We start from the raw sequence: 18,448 nt of genomic DNA, 5'->3' as shown, positions 1-18,448 counted from the left end.
ATAGGACATCCCTACAGACAGCCACTTCTCTAGGGTGAGAAACATAACAGAAATATACAATTAGAAATTTAGACAAAAATGAGGGCATTATGCCAAGTGAAATAAGTCAGACAAAGATAAATGCCATTCCACTTAATTTTTTAAGTGGAATCTTAAAAAATTAAGCTAAAAAGAAAACAGGCTCACAGATACAGGCAAGGGTTTAAGACTGGGAGAAATGGGTGAACGATTTATTTTTTAAGTGTAAAAATAAAGGAAGGAAGGAAGGGAGGGAGGAAAAAGAGCCTCTCCTTGCAATTAAAAGATGGGAACTCAGACACGCATCTATCACTGGGATTTGTTTTCTAAATGTTCCTTTTGTGCTGACATTAGATCCCTCTAAGATCTACTGAGTTTGCTGCTATTATTCTCCTACCCAAATGCTTTTCTCACCCAACTTAACCATATTCAATGTCTCTTTGCACCTAATCCCAAACCCTGTGTTTGTTTTCTTGGACCAGACCTACATTCCAAACGCGCCTGGGAGGCATCTCAACTTGTGGATACCTTCAAAGCCTAACTAAATTCACAACCTCTTCTCCTTAATGTCTTTCTAGATTCCCATTCATGATAGAACACACTATCCTTCCACATATAAATTCTTAGAACTTGGTGGGCAGCCTTCCCTTCTTCCTTCTCTCTCTAATCCTGCACACCAACTGGCCCCTGCATTGCCTTTACCCTATCTTTGCGCAGCCCTTGGGGCCTCGCTCTTGGGCCAGAAGCGAGCCTCTCAGCTCTGTGGGCATCGGAGCCCTCTGCTCATATTCCTCCTGAGGATCACTGCTGATCATCCGAGTGTTATGTTCGGATGTTTGTCTCTGACACTAGACCGTGACTGTCTTGAAAACAGACAGCGTTATTTTATGTAACTATGTATTTTGATTTCCTCCATATTTCAGTCTAAAATAAAAAAGATGCTCAAATAATATTGGTTGAATTACTTTTTAATTGCATTGATTGCAATAAATGCAATGACAAATGACAATGTAAATGCAATTATTTTAAAGGGAGGATTTTCTTGAGTCTTCTGATTAGGGAAAATTAACAGAAAAATCTGATGTGAGGTGTGATTAGAACAGCATAAATAAATCAAGGGGTAAAAATTCAAGAAACTTAGTAGAAAGATGTTTAAAAGTTTCCTAGATTGATGGAAATAAAGTAAATTTGGAAAATACAAATGTCTTTAACTTCAAATGATTGGAAGACAATTATAGTTGTCCCTCAATCAGACTACACTGAATACTGAACATTTGAAATAATTTACATTTTTAAAATTATAATTGAGAAAAGGTAAAATAAAGTCTTCACGTATAAAACTGAGAAAAAAGAAACGTTGTGTCCACTGGGAATGTCAGGGTGGGAATCTATAGCTATAGGTACCCATTTTGCCTATTGTATACTGAGAACCTGTCTGCAAAATGAAGCTAAACTGGACAAGCTAAGCCGAAAGACAGAGACAACAGGGCTAGAGATTGGTCCATATCACATCATTTGTAACCTGAATCCTGCCATGACTAACGCCATGTATCAGAGATACCAAAAGTATCTCTGCACTTTCCAGTTACGAAAGTTACAGATCTCTCCTTTTGGTTTAGTATCATTTTAGTCACATTGCTTTCACTTCTAACCAGATGTTCTGATTCAAAATCTCCAAACTCATCACCTTCCCCAGAATCTTCTCTAACCCAGAAAGAGGATTTGCCTCTTTCTGTTAATGTAAACATAATTGTCCTATCATTCAGTCTTCATCTATTCATTCTCCCACATATTCAATGTCACTAAATCTTATCATTCTATCCTCTGACATCCCTTCCTTTTCTCCCTGCCAACAAAAATGTCACCACTGTAATTCTGGTCTTTTATTTTTCTACTTTAGCAGTAGTATCATACATCACACATCTCAAAGATCACCTTCTCTCTGAAACCTTTTCTTATCTGCAATTCCCTCACTCTGCTTTTTCTCCACCTTCACTCTCCTTCAGTCTTTTTGAGTCAACTCAGGCACAGTTTTTTCCCGGGTGCTTTTCCTGACCTGGTTCCTCTTCTCACAGAATGTGTTACATGTATTCTTCTACAATTTTCTAGCACCCTCTGCTTATCCCCTTTGAAGTTTACCATTTCTGAATCAAAATTCTGAATCAAAATTATCTAGATAATGTCACCAGTCTTAAAGCTTTTCAAGGGAAAAATCAATGTCCTATGTATGATCTGCCCAGTATACAGCAGAAGCTCAATAAACGCTTTTGAGCTTTTAAAGAGAATTGTGTTTTCTTCATCCTTGTATCCCCACCACTCAACACATGTGTGGCAGAGTAGCAGCTAGACTGATGCCAGCTAAGTGAAGAGCCTCCTGCAATAGACTGAATGTATCACCATAAAATGCATATAATACCACCATAATAATGTGACAGTATCAGCAAGTGGGGCCTTTGATAGTTAATTAGGTCATAAGGATATAGTCCTCATGAATGGGATTTGTTCCCTTGTAAGAGGGGCACCTTCTATTTTTGCCATGTGAGGATACTACGAGACAGTGGCAGTCTACAACCCAGAAGAGGGTCCTCAGCAGAACCTGACCATTCTGGCACCTTGATCTCAGACTTCTAGCATCCAGACTGTGAGAAGTAAATTTCTGCCATGCATAAGCCACCCTCTCTATGGCACTTTGTTACAGCAGCTGGAGCTAACTAAGACAATTCCTTGCTTCCTCAGTTCTCAGTTCAGTCACTCAGTCATGTCCAACTCTTTGCGACCCCATGAATTGCAGCATGCCAGGCCTCCCTGTCCATCACCAACTCCCAGAGTTCACTCAGACTCACGTTCATGGAGTCAGTGATGCCATCCAGCCATCTCATCCTCTGTCGTCCCCTTCTCCTCCTGCCCCTAATCCCTCCCAGCATCAGAGTCTTTTCCAATGAGTCAACTCTTCACATGAGGTGGCCAAAGTACTGGAGTTTCAGCTTCAGCATCATTCCTTCCAAAGAAATCCCAGGGCTGATCTCCTTCAGAATGGACTGGTTGGATCTCCTTGCAGTCCAAAGGTCTCCTTGCCTCCAGTCCAAGGATCTCCTTGCCTCCAGTCTGACTGTATTTCTGTCTACCCAACTTACCATTTCAGATTAATCTTGGCTCACAACATCACCTGATGGTTAACGATTCCAAGAATGCTTTCATTAGCACCTTATAACACCTTTGCCTTTCCTCTTCATCTAAGCTGCCAATTCTTCAAAATTGCACGTGCTCCATGATATTATCATCAACATTTTCTTAACCATGGCAAATATCTCCACTATGAACTAAGGCTGTCTGATCTCAGCTGGGTCCCTTGCATTGCTCAGCAACCCTTATATTTATCTTCAACTGACTCCTATCAAATTCCCCACAGCAGCTGCTACAAAGTTTTTCCACTCTCCTTAAGCCCCAGATTCAACCTCTACTCCCCTCATGCTCAGCAAAAGCTCTCCTCTTCTACATAACTGAGAATATGATATTATGACCATGAGATGACTTGGCTTTCTTCATCCTCAACCCAAAACTTTTCTATCCCTTTATCTACACAACTCTTCTCAGCTCCCATCTCAGTGAAAGAATTGTGCACCCTCCTTTCCAAAGCCAAATTCTCTATCCATATTGTAGCAATTACTGATAGGCAGAGACACTGAAGAATATCCTCCAAACTGACCAGGAACTTTGAGACCAGAAAACAAAGCAGGCAATGCCATTAAGTGCAATTATGAAGTTTACTATGGGTAACCTACACACAGGAAGGATCAGGCAGATGGGATGATCTGGAGGCATTTGCAGTTGTACTTTGCACCATGGAAAGGGGTACGGGGGATCTAAAGGGGCCAAAGCTAAAAACAGAATCCAACTATCAAGTGAGAAGCATGACCACACCAGTGGGGATGGGGGATTTTTTCCCTCCCCAGGGATCTCATGACCAGTAACCATCTGTGTAAGCATAAGGCAGGCTTCCAGTTTTCATACCAGAAGACATGGGTAAACGTTGATGGGGAACATATCTGGCTTGAGTGAATTCCTTGTCAATTAAGCTAAAGCTCAGCCTCACAGAAAGAGGGGTAGGGGTTAGAACTGTGGATCTAAAATAGAGCTGACAAGATGGACTCAATGTGGTACAGCCACACACCAGCTATCCAGTTTTTTCCCTCTTCTTGGCTCCTTCCCTTCACCATATAGGAATGCTTCAATCTTCTCTGTCCAAAAAGTTATCAATATTTCATCATTTGCTAACATTGACTGAGCATTCACAATGTGGCAAGTGCCACTGTGAACAGTTTGCATACGTGCTCAATTGCTTCAGTGTGTCTGACTCTTTGCAACCCCATGGACTATAAACCACCAGGCTCCTCTGTCTATAGAATATTCCAGCCAAGAATACTGGAGTGGGTTGCCATTTCCTCCTCCATGGGATCTTCCTGACTCAGGGATTGAACCCACATCTCCTGCATTTGGAGAAGGATTCTTTATCAATGAGCCACCTGGAAAGCCTGTAAGCAGTTTATATAGATCATTTTAATTAATTCTGACAATAAACTTTGATGTTCTTGATATTATATTCCCTATTTTACAGACTAGGATACTGAAGTTGTTGCTGCTGCTGCTGCTAAGTCACTTCAGTCATGTCAGACTCTGCAATCCCATAGACGGCAGCCCACCAGGCTCTGCCAACCCTGGGATTCTCCATGCAAGAGTACTGGAGTGAGTTGCCATTTCCTTCTCCAAGGCAGGAAAGTGAAAAGTGAAAGTGAAGTCGCTCAGTCATGTCCAACTCTTAGCGACCCCATGGACCGCAGCCTACCAGGCTCCTCCATCCATGGGATTTTCCAGGCAAGAGTACTGGAGTGGGTTGCCATTGCTTTCTCTGAAACTGAGCTAATAGCACTGAAAAATTTACTCAAGGTCACTTGCTTTTCACTTCATTATACATGCCCACTTTTCTAAAGAATAATCTAAATTTGATTCTTCTCTCTTATTCCCTTCCTCTCTCCCTTTGTGCATCTGTGTCATGTGTCCAGAAGCTTCATTGCTATACCAGTCACAATTTGAGCAGTTCCATGTCTGTCAGCACAGACAGGGAAATGCATACACTACAGCCACACATACTTACACACCATTAACACTTATTCAATATATATTTGCTGAAATGTTGAAAAACTGAATTATATATAGTTCTCTTATAGTTCTCAAGAGAATAATATTTTTTTTAAAATCAGCACTGCCCTTTTTCACTTTCTCAGCTACTATTATCACTTTTACAATTTTTCAAGCTCAAAGGACAAAACAACTACAGCACTGAGTAGGTTTTCTTGAGTTTGAAAAGCACTCACGGCCTCAGTGTTTCCCTCTAGTTACCTAACCTAATCCCATGGCCCACAGGTTGGCCCAGTTTCCACAGCTTTCAAGAAGACTCTTTTTTTCTTTTTTTTTGGCTGCACCACTCGGCTTGTGCATCTTAGTTCCCTGATCAGGGACAGAACCCTGGCCGTGGCAATGAAAGCACTGAGTCCTAACCACAGGACATGACTGGGTCCAGAAACGAAGGGCATTCAACAGCTGCAACTCCTTCCCCACCAGACAGGCCAGGCTGACCCCAGGTCAACTGAGGAAGCAAACGTTTCTTTTATTGAAAAGTGTTTAATTGGACATTTTGAGAATCAGTGTCATGTATGCAGATGCAAATGTTTGAAGAGTTGTTTACAGTGGAGTTTGTGCCAGACAGGCTCCTATGCCAAGCCAGCACACAGCCTCCCATTATTCAGCTGGGCTCAGCTTCTAAAGATGTTTCAGGGCTCTCTGAGTCTTGTAAATTTCCACATCCAAAGGCTCATCTGTTTTTTCAAGGCAGAGTCATTTTTCCCCTCATGCGTAGACATCAGTCCTTCCCCTGCCAATCCCCGTTACTGCCTGCTCTGGTTCAGAAAAGGCTTTGGAGCTATTATTTAAGAGGCAATTACTCCATCTCTAGAAGTTTTAGTAGTTTTGAGAAGACTGACAAAGGATAAGTCGGACTCTTGATCCCTACTTGGAAACTGGATCTTAGCTGATGTAATTATTTCAAGAACTGTTTCTGTTATTCACTGACCCAGAAAAGCACAGCTTATTATTAGCTCAGCTAATAGATTTCCACCTTAACATATCCCCCCTAAAAGGAATCAGTTCTTGATGGGGAGGATAACCAAGGATATACAAGTGGATGCTGGGAAATCCATTCATCTTTAAGAATTGAACCATCCACACTCTGCCTTGAAAATGCAATGCAAAAAGAAAAATTTGTCATTATCACAAATTGTTATGATGCCTTCACTAGATTCTCTTCCTATTATCAAACACCTTCTATAGGAAAAATTTTTACATGTTTAAAGTTCTAAGTGGGAAATAGAGTGGGAAGAATATTGTTCTTGTATCATGTTAAAGATACCCAATTCCAGAGTAAAATCTGCCATTAGTTTTACACTGTAAAGCTAATAATTTTCTTATGACTTTTTATCTGGCGGAGAGCACTGGATAAAACAAACAAGCTTATCAAATTGTAAAGCAACAATAGTCCAGTTTTTTAAAACCCACTTAAAGAAAAAGAAATTAGTAGCATTTATTAATGAGTTCATTTATTCATACTACAGACAGTGACTGGTTACCTACTGTGCTCAGAGCAACTACAACTGTTTCAGATATACAGAAATAAAGAATAGGTCATCCTAGGCATAGGCCTTAGGAAGCTGGTGAAAGATGAAGGCAAATGACTAGGACACACACAAAAAACAGGAAACTGATTCTAAAGTATTAACAATAAAGTACAATGACCCTTGAACAACATGGATTTGAACAGTGTGTGTCCACTCACATCTGGATTTTTTTCAATAAATACTGCAGTACTGCAGGATCAAATGTTGGTTGAATCTGAGGACTACAGATAGGTGGGGCTAACTGTAAAGTTATTCTCAGATTTCTGACTGCTATGGGGTTGGTGCCCCTAATCCCCAAGTTGTTCAAGGGTTAACTGTAATAATAAAGTTGTGCAGGATTATCACAGGAGAGAACAAGGAAGTAATAACAGAGAAGATGATATTTCAGCTCAGCCTTGCAGGATAGATGAATTTTCACAGCTGTATAGTAGGAAGGGTCTTTCTAGTTAAAGAACAACCATGAGCAAAGATGTGAACATTTATAACATGTTCTCCAGAACTTACTTATTTTGAAAAGTCTGGGGTATAAAAAGCTGCAGTTTTATAAAGCACTAGGGGGAACCTGAAACATACACATGCCTACAACAAACGTATTCCCAGTCCCATTTCAGACAGAGCAGTTCAGAACCCACAGTTAGGTGGGACCCAGGAATCAGTATCTTTTAAATCTTCCCACGTCAAGATGTGCCCCCATGATGCAATCCAATATACACATATAGAGTAATACACGGAGGGGTCTTACAGGTGTTATGGGCTGAACTGTGCCACACCCCAGTTCATATGCTTAAGCCCTACAACCCAGTGCCTCAGAATGTGATGCTATTCGGAGATGGGGACTTTAAAGAGGTAATTAAGTTAAAATGAGGGCACTGGGGGAGGTGGGCCAATATAACCTGATTGAAGTGGAAATTTGGACATATAGAGACATCAAGGTGCACATGAACAGAAAAAAAAAATGACCATATGAGGAAACAGCAAGAAGATGAACACCTGCAAGCCAAAGAGAGAAGTTTCAGAAGAAACCAAACCTGTTGACACATTGATCTTGGACTTTCAACTTCTATAACTATGAGAAAATAAATTTCTACTGCTTAAGCTACACAGTCAGTGGTATTTTGTTATGACAGGCCTAGAGAACTAATACAGTAAGTGAAGGCACTAGGAATGCACTGAGAAATACATTTTAATGCCAAATCTTTAAGAACCTTAAATGTCATATTAGGAGTTTCTACTTTAATTCACAGGTAATTTCTCAAAGTGTAGGCCTTCTGAGAAGGAAAATAATATGATCTGGCCTATGACCCAGCTCTTGAAGCAGTGTGGATGATTTAAAGACTCTGCCCATCCAAGGCAAGAAACAATAAAGGATATGACTAGAGCCATGATAGGAAAGGATTGCTGTTCTTGGTCAGTCGCTAAAGTCACATCCAAATCTTTGCAACTCCATGAACTGCACCACATCAGATTGCTCTGTCATCTACTATCTCCCAGAATTTGCTCAAATTCATGTCCACTGAGTTGATGATGCTATCTAACCATCTCATCTTCTGTTGCCCTCTTCTTCTCCTGCCCTCAATCTTTCCCAACATCAGTGTCTTTTCCAGTGAGTCAGTTCTTAGCATCAGGTGGCCAAAGTATTGACACTTCAGCTTCAGCATCAGTCCTTCCAATGCATATTCAGGGTTGATTTCCTTTAGGATGGACTGGTTTATCTCCTTAAAGATAAGGGTCTCTCAAAAGTCTTCTCTGGGACCACAATTCAAAAGCATCAAGAAACTCTTTTCTTTTTGGTATTAGTTCCAGAAGGTATTGTAGGTCTTCACAGAACCGGTCAACTCCAGCTTCTTCAGCATCAGTGACTGGGATATAGACTTGGATTACTGTGATACTGAATGGTTTGCCTTGGAAACAAACCGAGATTATTCTGTCATTTTTGAGGTTGCACTCAAGTACTGCCTTTCAGATTCTTCTGTTGACTATCAGGGATACTCCATTTCTTCTAAGGGATTCTTGTCCACAGAGTGGATATAATGATCATCTGAATTAAATTTGCCTATTCTGTCCATTTTAGTTCACTGATTCCTTAGATGTCAATATTCAATCTTGCCATCTCCTGCTTGATCACATCCAATTTACCTTAATTAATGGACCTAACATTTCAGGTTCCTATGCAATGTTGTTCTTTGGAGCATTGGACTTTGCTTTCACTACCAGACACATCCACAGCTAACCATCATTTCTGCTTTGGCTCAGCCATTCATTCTTTCTGGAGCTATTAGTAATTGCCCTCTGCTCTTCCCCAGCAGCGCACTGGACACCTTCTGACCTGGGGGGCTCATCTTCCAGTGTCATATCTTTTTGCCTTTTCATACTGTTCATGGGGTTCTCCAGGCAAGAATGCTGGAGTAGGCTGCCATTTCCTTCTCCAGTGGACCACGTTTTGTCAGAACTCTTCACTATGACCCCATCTGTCCTGGGTAGCCCTGCATGGCATGGCACATAACTTCATTGAGTTAATCCCCTTTGCCCTTACAAGGCTGTGATCCGTGAAGCGGATAGAAAGGACGGGGACAATTTAAAAAACAGAAAATTTCAGGTGCTATCAAAGGTAGACACAACAGCATTTGGTGACTTAAAATCTGGGAGGATGAGGAATAGGGAAAAGTTAAAGGTTAATCTCCCCAGGTTTTGAGCCTGTTTGTACCCTGTATTTCAGATACATCACAGAATCCTTTCTGGGTTTTCTATTTTGGTTAATGGCGTCTCAATCTATGAGAAAATCCAGAAAGCATTCTTTGGAATGAAACTGAGTTGAAAACCAAAGAACAGAAAGGGATCCAGTATAGAGATGGAATTCTCTTAAGAACAGAGGAGCTCATTACAGCTATAGGGTACTGAGAGCACTGTTTTCACTTCTTTCATTACTCCTGTCCTTATAGGAGGAAATAGAACTGAACAAACTGACAACCACTCCCCTTAGAACAGAGAAGTGAGGGTAAAAAGCAAACCACCATCCTGAAGTCTACAGAGATGGGCAAATCCAGAGAGTCATAGCTCAGCTCTGGCTTATCTGGAGCAGAAGCCACTGAACCCATAAAATGTGGGAATACCTGAATGGTAATTCTAACAAATTGCTGGAGACTGAATACCGGCTATCCTGGGAGTGAGGAACTCCTAAGGTCACAGTGTCAGGGAAGGAGGGGAGTGATTTCCAACAATCAGGGGTAACCGCAGGATGGCTATACAAAAAGGCAAAAACAGAAGAGAAAGTACCAGTGAAAAAAATAATAATGACAGTAGCTAGTATTGACTGAGAAGGCCTCTCCTAAATGCTTACATTCCTTAACCCTACAGCAAATCTATGGGACAACGCACTGGTTTTCTATTGCTGGCTGTAACAAATGACCCCAAAACTTGGTGGCTTAAACAAAACAAATGCTTATAGTTCTGTAGGTCAGAAATCCAACACTGGACTTACCAGCTAAAATCAATGTGTTGAATGGAGTAAAGACAATCTCTTTAACAAGTGGTGCTGGGAAAACTGGTTAACCGCTTGTAAAAGAATGAAACTAGATCACTTTCTAACACCGCACACAAAAATAAACTCAAAATGGATTAAAGATCTAAACGTAAGACCAGAAACTATAAAACTCCTAGAGGAGAACATAGGCAAAACACTCTCCGACATAAATCACAGCAGGATCCTCTATGATCCAACTCCCAGAATTCTGGAAATAAAAGCAAAAATAAACAAATGGGATCTAATTAAAATTAAAAGCTTCTGCACAACAAAGGAAAATATAAGCAAAGAGAAAAGACAGCCCTCGGAATGGGAGAAAATAATAGCAAATGAAGCAACTGACAAACAACTAATCTCAAAAATATACAAGCAACTTAGGCAGCTCAATTCCAGAAAAATAAACGACCCAATCAAAAAATGGGCCAAAGAACTAAATAGACATTTCTCCAAAGAAGACATACGGATGGCTAACAAACACATGAAAAGATGCTCAACATCACTCATTATTAGAGAAATGCAAATCAAAACCACAATGAGGTACCACTTCACACCAGTCAGAATGTCTGCGATCCAAAAATCTGCAAGCAATAAATGCTGGAGAGGGTGTGGAGAAAAGGGAACCCTCCTACACTGTTGGTGGGAATGCAAACTAGTACAGCCACTATGGAGAATAGTGTGGAGATTCCTTAAAAAATTGCAAATAGAACTACCTTATGACCCAGCAATCCCACTGCTGGGCATACACACCGAGGAAACCAGAACTGAAAGAGACGCATGTACCCCAATGTTCATCGCAGCACTGTTTATAATAGCCAGGACATGGAAACAACCTAGATGTCCATCAGCAGATGAATGGATAAGAAAGCTGTGGTACATATACACAATGGAGTATTACTCAGCCGTTAAAAAGAATTCATTTGAATCAGTTCTGATGAGATGGATGAAACTGGAGCTGATTATACAGAGTGAAGTAAGCCAGAAAGAAAAACACCAATACAGTATACTAACACATATATATGGAATTTAGAAAGATGGCAATGACGACCCTGTATGCAAGACAGCAAAAAAGACACAGATGTGTATAACGGACTTTTGGACTCAGAGGGAGAGGGAGAGGGTGGGATGATTTGGGAGAATGGCATTCTAACATGTATACTATCATGTAAGAATCGAATCGCCAGTCTATGTCTGACGCAGGATACGGTGATGACCCAGAGAGATGTTATGGGGAGGGAGGTGGGAGGGGGGTTCATGTTTGGGAACGCATGTAAGAATTAAAGATTTTAAAATTAAAAAAAAAACTAAATAAATAAATAAAATAAAATAAAATAAATAAATAAAATCAATGTGTTGGCAGGACTGCATTTCTTCTGGGGGCTCTAGGGAAGGATCTTTGCCTTTACCAGATCCTAGTGGCCATTAACATGCCACTTAATTAAAGGGTTATTTGCCTCTTGGAAGATTTAATCATAAAATTGTTTCATATTGTAGACTCTCCTATTACATTTTAAGTATTGTTTGAGTTCCCCAGATATTCTCTAGAGACTTCGTGACCATTTCTACTGCATGTAGCACAGCTGGTGGTAAGGAGCCTTTCCATCACTGCCTCTCTCCCCGATCTTGGTTTTCTTGACCCTCAAATATCATCTGCTTTATTCTTATTTTTACATGATGGACATGGTGGGAGTGGAAGGGACGTACTGTAACACATCAAGGTTCCCAGGCAAGCAAGATTCCAAAACAATGGATAGAGCAGTGGGCTGAAATTCAGAAGGCCTGGAGTGCTTGCCAGTTATAGGATCTGAGACAAACTACAGCCTCTTTCACATCAAGATTTTTAGTTTATAAAAGAAAGATAATAGTGCCTGGCTGCACATGCTCCTGAGGGTTCATGTAACAATCAAATGTAAAACTTCTTTCTAATATATAAGGTTCTATGCTAATTTATCCTTTTTTCCAAGCAAGTCTAATGCCATGACCCTAAGGGAATACTACATCAATCTAACTTTTTCTTTGTTAGCAACTATTTCTCATAGAATTCATTAAATGTTCTGAAAATTCCTCCTAATTATTACCCTTCTCATTTTATCTTACTCTGTTTTTCTTCTCTTAGTTCAAAGTTTTCCAACACTTTATCTGCAAAATAAGAACAAACCCTCTGCACAGTACCTCTAAACAATCACCTGTTTGTCTCTCCCTAACAAGCTGAATTAAGAGATGCTTGCTCCTTGGAAGAAAAGCTATGACCAACCTAGAAAACATATTAAAAAGCAGAGACATTACTTTGCCAACAAAGGTCCATCTAGTCAAGGCAATGGTTTTTCTAGTAGTCATGTATGGATGTGAGAGTTGGACTATAAAGAAAGCTGAGCACCAAAGAATTGATGCTTTTGAACTGTGGTGTTGGAGAAGACTCTTGAAGAGTCCCTTGGACTGCAAAGAGATCCAACCAGTCCATCCTAAAGGAAATCAGTCCTGAATATTCATTGTAAGGATTGATGCTGAAGTTGAAACTCCAATACTTTGGCCACTTGGTGCAAAGAATGACTCCTTGGAAAAGACAAGAAATATTGAATGTGGGAGGAGAAGGGGACAACAGAGGATGAGATGGCTGGATGGCATCACCGACTCAATGGACATGAGTTTGAGCAAGCTCTGGGAGTTGGTGAAGGACAGGGAAGCCTGGTGTGCTGCAGTTCATGGGGTCACAAAGAGTCGGACAGGACTGAGTGACTGAACTGAACTGAACAAGTTGAACAGATGAGAAACCAAAGCTTGTGATATTCTTACCACTAAAGAAATACATTATTTGGAAGAGCCAGCTCAAATGTCATCTCTATATTCCGAATCTGCCTTTACCTGTGTCTTGAGCAATCTGTCCTCTCTGCTACACTTCAACCATTTGCTCATCTTTGTTCATTTCAACCACTCCCCTCTGTGTCACTCTAGTTTGGTTTTCTTGATAATTTTTAATAACCCCTGATTGTTTGAGTATCTTTTTTTTTTCAGTAGAACTTACATAAGAATTAGAGTTCAAAGAAACTCACCTGAAATATAAACATCATTAGTAAAGTCTAATGTGTTTTTTCCTTCTTTTTACATGATTTATTGAATTGATTTGTCTATTTAGACTGCGGATCCGTCATAAAATTTGACCGGTCTTGGCTATACGATGTCACAGTACTATAGTCACTAGTCAAGGGTCTACATCAAGGATATTCCTACATGTTCTCACATCTGTGAGTTGTCTCTACTCACTGTCTTCCTCCCCAAACCTCTTCCTCATCTGATGTTTATTACCCTCATTAGTGGCATCTGCATCTACCTAAGTAAGCAATACCGAAACCTCAGAATTATTGTCAACCTTACTTCCCATATCCGGCTAGTCATTAAACCCTGCTCTGCCTATCTGCTGATAATCTCTCAAACCTTTGCTAGTTTAGACCCTTATCCTATTTCCTTTGGACTATAGCACCAGCATCCTCATTTTCCTCTGGCCTCCCAGCTTTCCATCTCTAGTTTCCCCAAAATATTATTGCTGGAGTTATTTTCTAGAGAAAGTCCAATTATAGCACTCCTCCTATTAAAAATTAGCTTTAAAACTCTTAAATAAAATTTTCTAGGCTGTGATAAAGTTGAAATAACATGACATTCAAGGACCTTCTTTCTCTGGCCCCAGCCTTACAAGACCCACCCAATCCATGTCTCTCCCTGGCAGTGCTATGCTCACACTGCCTCCTTTTCTTTGCCCATCCTGTTCTCTGTGCTCAGAACACTTTTCTCCCTCCTTTTGGCCTTTAGGCTTCAAAATCCAGTTCAAAATTCACCTGCTCTGTGAAGTCTTCCTAAATTCTGACCAAACCTCTCTCCTGGGAGAATGAGTGGCCACTACTTCCACAACACCCTATGCTGCAATTATTTGTGGATGGCTCACTTCCCTCCATAAACTTGGGATCTCATTCATCTTTATCTGGCACACAGTACGCACTCAATAAACGGTTACTGAAATTAACACACACAGAGTTATAAAATAATAACTAAAGAAAAATTTCACAGAAGCACACCAGTCCTTCATCTTAGCTGCAATAAAGAAACAAAGCCCAAAAATAAAGGAAAGGACTAATAATCTAATGTAGCAAACACATAAATGGGTTGTTTGTTTTAAAAAACCTAAGTGGTTTAGGGAGGTCAGGGGGAGAAGAAAGTACATTTTAAAGCTCTAGCTCCAGGGCAAGTAATAAAAATTGTTGCTTTAATGTTTTTTTCATAATATTGTGAGCAATGGGAAGGTCTATTCCATCACACCAGCCTTCAGGGCAGAAAGTTTCAGCCTCCTGAGCTAAATCAAACTGGCATCACTCTTAGTTTTTCAAGCAGCTGCAACTGGTCTCTGCCTTCTATGAAACTCGACTGACGAAGAAACAAAATAATTTACCACTTACTTTATGGGCCTCTCTTCCTCTTTTGCTCTTGTCAATTAATTATAAGAGTTTTGGAAACTCATCCTGCATTCCTGCCCCTAGATTACAGCAAGGTAGGCATTGTATTTTGCATTAGGAGTTGTCACTCTTATAAAGAAAGAGGTTGGGAGGTAGCAACTTATCAAGGATCGGAAAACTAGCCCAAGAAACAACACTGTACTCAGTTTGATGTCCATAGGTGCCACTCATCCATATATCTATTGATGTGATTGATCCTTTTTATACTCCCTGGATTATTAAATATGAGCACATTTAACATTAGGATGTATGTGCACCTATGTAAAAATGTGAGTCTTCCAGAGTAGCAATGGAACTCAATAATTTTCAAAATGCTATACCAATTCTCTGTAATTCAGTCTCAATTATCCCCCTCCTGAGCTCCCATTCTAAATACCCTTATCCACAATGCCTGAGAGTTTAATATATATCCTGGAACACACACAGAGACCACATTCTCCAATGTTACACAGATTTTCCTAGCAGGGATTGTCTACATTTCTGGGAGAAACCCTGCCTCCATCTGTTTGTGTTTTGAATACCTGACCTTCCCATTTTCAAAGCACTGTTTCTATTTTTGGAAGGTGAAATAGGGATTACAAGGTATGCAGCACCTAAGTTTACAGCAAGGATGAAATGGGGCAAAACAAGTAAAAAGGTTAAATGTAACAGTGCTTGATGAGTGGTCATTGCCCCATAAATATCATTTCTGTTACATTCCATGTCGGAATCATATGTGACCCAACAACTGGATCTTTGAGAACAGAGTCACAAAAAGTTGTGTTTTTTTTCCCACCAAGCACCACATCTGACTTCACTTCTCCCAAGAGACTTGAAAGAACAGAAGTAGGTAACATTAATTTTATTTTACTTAACACATTTGGGACTTTGTGAAATGTAGCATGCAAGAAATATTTTAATATATATGTAAAATGACTTTTTAAGAGCCTTTTAAAAATCTCTAAGGTCCTTCCATTTCAAAAATGTTGTGATCTATGATAACTAATCTCAAATGCAGGCAAATTGATAGTGATGATTCCCTAGATATACTGAAAATATATGGCATTGTCAGGCTGGGTGCATTGAAAACAAGTTAGACCCAGGACAGGGGGCCTGTGGCAATGCACAAAACTGTTTCGCCCTCCTTTCTCCCCTCCTGCCCAGAGTCTATAATTCTCATCTTAAACTCCCAGGTCCTTCTGCAGCAGATGTGAAGAAGATGAGGAATGAGTTGTAATTTGCAGATAAGACAGTGGGGCCAATATTCTACAGAATCCCAAGCAGAGCAGTTGAAGTGAGTTAAGCTTTCCTAAAATCATCTGCAATTTCACCTTTTACCTAATAAAAGAGAATCCTGGAAGTCTGCCTCAGGAAGGGGCCCTACCGAACCTCCTGCATTTCAAAGATTAAGAAACAGACCTAAAGAGATAAAGGAACAAGTCTAAAGTCATCCAGGTTTTCTGAAACCCAGGCCTGGAAACCTGGAACTGAAGCAGTGACCAATTGAATTAAAGCAGTCTCAACCTGTGTCACTTCCAAAGTATCTGCACACAGATAAATGTCTCTCTTTTCCTCTCTTAACTATAGGCAGCCTTCTTCAGTCACCCACAAACCAGCCAGCACCTGTCTTGGGAAAGCAAACAAGATCCTCCACAATCCTGAATTCAAAGAAATGTCTGGTTTTACAAATTACTAAAAGCAGAATCACGTGGTACTGCCTTCAGATTCACTTATCTTTCATAAATACATTTAAAAATATTATAAAGTACACAATATGTAAAAAAAAAATTATAGTGACACTGAATCTGCAAAGTCAGAAAATAAAATACAAGCAAAAAAAAACAAAAAACAAAACAACACCCAGAAGAAGCAGCCTAGACATACTTCACTTTAAGCAATGCATAAAGGAAAATCTACCTAAAATGGAAAATGAAGGGGTGCTTCTGTGGATTATTTTAATACAGCATAGAACTTTTAAACAGCCACAATCAGAATGACTGCGTTTATGAGTGCAACATCTATACAGCCTTTGGAAAACTACCAGAAGATAAAGATTTGTAAGCCTCTGTCTCCACTGCCTCCACGTTGTATGTATTTATATCCATTCATGTATTCCTTCATTCAGATCTATTTCAAGCTTATTCATTCACTGACGTTAATTCACCAGTACTCCTCCATAGGAACTCACTTTTTTGCTCAATTCCTCACTGAGTACTACTGAAAGAAAAAGAAAGTGAAGTCACTCAGTCGTGTCCCATTCTTTGGGACCCCATGGACTGTAGCCTACCAGGCTCCTCCATCATGGGATTTCCCAGGCAAGAGTACTGGAGTGGGTTGCCTTTCCTTCTCTGGGGGACCTTCCCAACCCAGGAATTGAACCTGGGTCTCCCACATTGCAGGCAGACGCTTTACCGTCTGAACCACACTGAGGACCTGACAAGTCCAACAGGGGCTCTGTCCCGTGGAACTTAAGAGCCGGCGTGGAGCCTAGAATTGCACACCAAAAATGAAAGTACAAGATAAAAGGTGAAAAGAACCACAAAGGAGCTCCCGATAAAGGGGGGAACTAGGAATTGCTTCCAGATGCAGGCAAGGGAAGCAGCTTGGCAGCTTGGGGCCGGAGCACTCCCTCCCGCGTCCCAGGACGAGAGGGAAAAGGAGCCATGATGCCTGGCTCCCGCCCTCTGCGCCCAGCATCCTCCTCCATCCCGGCGCCCTCATTCGATTTCCTCATTTGTGGGCCTTTGCTGCGGAAGCCATAGGCCAGACCGGTCTCCCGGCGGCTTCCCCACCCCGTATGTCAGTCGCTCCCACGAAAGAGCTACTCGGAAAGTTCCCCTCACTCTGGGGTCGGCCACCCGCCTCGGCTCGCCTTCCCGGGGGAGCCAGCTCAGCCGTTGGCTGACTGGGGCGGGCGGGCGGCGCACGCACCTGGTCGGCCGCTGGAGCTATGGCGGCGCCGGCGGCGGCGGCGGGGGTGGCCGTGCTCAGGGCCAGGTTCAGAGCCCAGCCTTCAAGTGGCGGCGGCCACACCCGCGACGCGGCCCCCCGACCTGGTCCTGGCAGCTGCCGGGGTTTCTGCGGCGAGAAGGCGGGGCGCAGCGGCCGGGGACTCCGGGCGCCCGCAGGCGGGCGGGGGGCCAAGCGCCGCCTCCACGACGCCCGGCCACGGCCTCGCTGCGACTCAAGCGACCTGAGGGCCGCGGGCTACCGGCTGTCCCCTCACCTTCTGGATCTGGCTCCACAGTGTCCTGGGCCCCCGCAGTCTGGCGTCTTTATTTGGAGTCCTTCGGCCAGAACGTCGCTCTCAGGCCTCGCGGGTGCCCACGGCCTTGAACCTCGGAGCCACGAGGGGGTTTCAAGAGCGCAAGTGACCAAAGGGCCTACCTGAGGTGTGACTTCAGGTGGCCAAAGGGCTCCCCCGAGGTGTCCTATGCTTGCAGGAGTGGCCGGGCGGGTAGCGAAGAAAGGGGTTGAGGAGCTGAAAGGAAAATGTTGAAGTTTTGGCTGTCTCAGCACCTGGATGAGGGCAGAGTCTGGAAACCCTGGGATAGGTGAGCTGCCCAACGCCTCCCACGGCTACCGGGTGATCAGAGCGTTATTGTCCCATTCTACCCCGCAGGGTTGTTGGAGAGCCGAGGGTGATGAAGATGGGCGAGAAGACCCCAGCTGGGAGAGATCCGGCAGAGTCCTGCCTCTTCGGT

At 41.9% G+C, this 18,448-nt stretch overlaps 1 protein-coding gene across 2 annotated transcripts in view; it reads right to left on the bottom strand.

Annotated features, from left to right (window-relative positions):
- Window positions 1-18,028, bottom strand: part of CPQ (carboxypeptidase Q) — a 567,536-nt gene extending 549,508 nt beyond the window's left edge. The window contains exon 1 of one of the 2 annotated variants that reach the window (XM_018058258.1): window positions 17,971-18,028. The gene's annotated coding sequence lies outside the window, so the exon portion shown is untranslated. Of the gene's footprint in view, window positions 1-17,675; window positions 17,828-17,970 lie in introns of those variants that run through there. The other variant, XM_018058257.1, reaches the window with a different exon arrangement.

Source organism: Capra hircus, chromosome 14, assembly GCF_001704415.2.
Source record: "Capra hircus breed San Clemente chromosome 14, ASM170441v1, whole genome shotgun sequence".
In the NCBI taxonomy this organism is placed as follows: Eukaryota; Metazoa; Chordata; class Mammalia; order Artiodactyla; family Bovidae; genus Capra; species Capra hircus.
Note: the sequence above shows the minus strand (reverse complement) of the source record. Positions and strands in the feature narration are given on the sequence as shown.